This window comes from Cyanistes caeruleus, chromosome Z (genome assembly GCF_971803275.1).
Source record: "Cyanistes caeruleus chromosome Z, bCyaCae1.hap1.1, whole genome shotgun sequence".
NCBI lineage: Eukaryota > Metazoa > Chordata > Aves > Passeriformes > Paridae > Cyanistes > Cyanistes caeruleus.
In genome coordinates this window covers 10,617,746-10,621,369 of record NC_141732.1, presented here as the reverse complement: position 1 = coordinate 10,621,369, position 3,624 = coordinate 10,617,746, and positions in this window count along the sequence as shown.

The following is a 3,624-nucleotide window of genomic DNA, read 5'->3' as shown; positions in this document are numbered from 1 at the left end:
CCTGACTTAAGCAGAATGCTCAAATCACATACAAACACAATCAGAAACAAAGCTCAATCACAAACAAAATAACATCAGACTGCATCCTAGCCAAGATCTAGAAGGGATTTCCACCACACTCTAATGAAAACCAGGTCAAGTTCTGAATTTATTGTGAGGGCTAGGGCAGAGCTCCCAGCACAGCATTTAGTGCAAACTCCCCACGCCAGCTGCTGGTCCAGACCACTCACCCAGCCTGCTGTGCTCCCCAGCTGTGGCTGCAGCACCAGGTCAGCTCAGATATGCCAGCTCCATAACCCCAGGGGCCTCGCTTCAGCAGGCCACACAAACCTCTGCTCAGTGTAAAAGGTGATGCACAAACACCACTTGCCCAGGGCAGGTGTCCCTCACAGGAAATCCCTGCCACTGTGAGGGAGGGACATGTGTCCCTGTAGGACATAGATCCATGCTGTGGCAGCATCCCCTGTTGCACTGTGTTAGGAATGGCCAAAGTAAACACACACACACACACACACACTCTAGCCTTGGCTGCAAAAGAGAGCCCTTTTTATTCTTCCAGGTCTTCTTTTATAGACACTTCTGAGAAGGTCTGAAAAGGTGAAACTCTCACTTGTCATCAAACCAACACATCATTGGACAGTTAGGAACACCCCTTGACTGTTTCTTGCAAGTAGACAAGGAGACAACACCTGCAAAGATTGTTGTCCTTCTCTAAGGACTGTTTGGATTCCTCTTTATGATTTCTCAGGCCAGAGCGAGAAAGTTCTGTGACTTAGTTTCACACAGGCTCAAGCTAATGCCTGAAGCCTAAAAATCTCTTATTTGACGACTGTCAGTTCCCACAGTCTGCTCTGTCCTGCACAGAGGAGACCCCTCACAGGTTTCTCTCTCAGTGAGCCTACCCAGCCTCTGCTCATCTTCTTACCAGGAAGGGCACATGGTAATAGGAGAAACACTTCTTATGATGACATATTTCATATTCTACACAAACAGAGTTTGGGCTTTTCTGAGTAAGTGGTTACTACTACCTAAATTTCCATAATTGTGTTATCACCAGGACAATTAGCTCCACAGAGATATTCACAATATTGAGATTTTTGATATTGTACATAGAGGTGGGGTGAGATTTCCAAATGCATATGGGAATTCATTTGCCCTTGATACTGCACATATATAGGCAGCAGAAAATCTTACTCTCTGTCTGCATTTTTAGCTAAATACTTCTGAATTCTGGTTCTTTAGAACCAAGACTAAAATCCCAGATCTGTTTAAGTCTATGGCAAATTCCCATTCCTTTCCACAGTCCCAGGATATCTTCTTAAATCTATATTCAAGCATCTAAATAGACTGTTTTAATAGGTATTTAATTCCCTAATAGCTCTCATTTTTAGGTATATATGGGTCCTCATGTAAATTTGGAAATTTAACAACAGACCCATATTTTTAAAAATCTTGCCTGTAACAATATATGTGACAATTTTCATTATTTAGTCATTTTAAAAATACAGAATACCCAAATATAGACCATCTTTTGAACATTGAAAAAAGGTAAAAATGTCATGTGTTGTCCTCCTGGACATTTCTTTTTCTTTTAATTTTTTTTTTTTTTCAGGATAACACATGATGCAGATAAGAATGTTCTATAGCATTATATAGATTTTATCTGCAGAATCTTATAAAGATTCATTTTAGGGAGTTGCAAACCTGATCTGGCTTCAGTGTAGGGTGTAAACATAAGAAAAATATCGGGACAAGTATATGAAACTTATTCCTGGAACAGCATGAGTGCTACAGGAAAGAAATGAAAACTTTTTTTCAGTATTGTACCTAAATCTGGGGCAGCACAGGGTGAGCTGATTTTATAGCTCACATCACTTCTCTACTAAGACAGAAACACATTCCCACAACTTAAAAATTTTTTAAAAAATATTTAAAAAGGAGGAAAAAAACCAACAATGGAACACTTGAAACAGCCAAGCTACTCTAGTAAATAGATACTCTAATTTGTAAATGAATGGGAGTTTTTAATAATTGATTTTTAAAAATTGCTCTTGCTCTGACACCTCTGTAGAAGTTTCTGTCCAGATCAATTTTTACAACTGAAATAGTTCCTGAACTATAGATCTCATAACAAGACCAGTCTCAGATCCTAAACTATGATCATGTTCTACTACAAAGTATAGAAGCCCTAGGATTACTGCATTTTCCTTTGTATGCGTACAAAGGAAATGTCTTATAGAAAACAAAACCCAAAAACCTCACTGAAAATAAATTCATTGCTGTTGCTTTCCTCCTGCAGAGCATTAATAGGTTATAGGAATTTAATTCTTTTATTAATTTGATTAAGTCAAAGGAAAATCCAAGGTTTCCATGAATAATTCAGATTAACATCATGTCTTCAAAGGTCATATGTAAAACATTATTATACATCAAAAGTTCCTCACAGTCTAATGTACATTTAACTTTCAATAGTGTTGATTTATTGTTTTAGAAAGCAAAATAATAAATATAATAAATTACCCTTATATTTTCTGATCTCAGTCACTATAAAATAACTGCTGTAGTTTTACATTTTCAGTGTGAAATATTAAATACATAAATCAAAGCAAGATTGTTTTTCATCTGGAGCTAGCTGGAAACTGGTTTCTGAAACTGACAAATTCATTTTAGATAAATGAATGTTTTAAGAAAAAGATCTTTACTGAGTCCGTAGCAGCCTGAAAAGAAACAGGAATTTTGTGCTCTAATATCCTGCTTTAGATGTCTTCCCTGTGACAGGTGCTGAATCCTGCAAACACAGTAGCTGGAAGCAGCTCTGAGCTTCTCAGAAGTTCCAAGTTTCTCCCGTTCTCCTTGCCAGTGTTGTCACTGCCTTTGCCTGCTCAAAGATCATTCTCTTCATGGTGCACAGCAGCATTGTTGCTAGGCTGACATCCTTCTTAGCTGAAAATCATGTTAGAAAATGTTTTTATACATATGTGTATAGGTATGTAACCATTCCTAGAAATAATTGTTCACCAGGAAGGACATTAGGAAATTATAAGAACTGTTCTAATGTGTAAAAGAAGATTTAGCTGGTTTTGCACTGGCTTTGTCTCAACAGAAGCTTCATCGAGAGCTAGAAATACTGTTTTGCATCCTTGATTAAATAAAGTAAATCTAATTCTAAGGAATCATTATAACATTTAAAACCCATTCAGCACTTGGTGCACTTAAACATTCAACAACAAGAAGCTTTCAAAAGGAGTGATGACACTAGAATGCTAAAGAATTTCAGGGTGCATGAGTGAACAGGAAGGGAAGAAAACCAGGGTCTACCTGAGGCTAGACATCAGACTGTTCTAGAAAACAGGACCATACCATCAACTACATGCTCACCCCAGGGGCTTGTTTGAAACTCAGATCATATTTTGGCAGCTTTTTGGTGTGGAATTCTGCTTGTGGTCTAAACACCATTTTATTTTTCCTTATTAGCAATTTTAAGACAGTTTTAGGTTTAGCAACAATATCCCAAAAGTACACCTCAGTAACATAGTATGGAAGAAACCAATCAAACAGCACCTTTTGTATCTATTTGCTTACCTTTCCTTCTGAATAGATAATGTTGGATCTTCCTTGATCGAT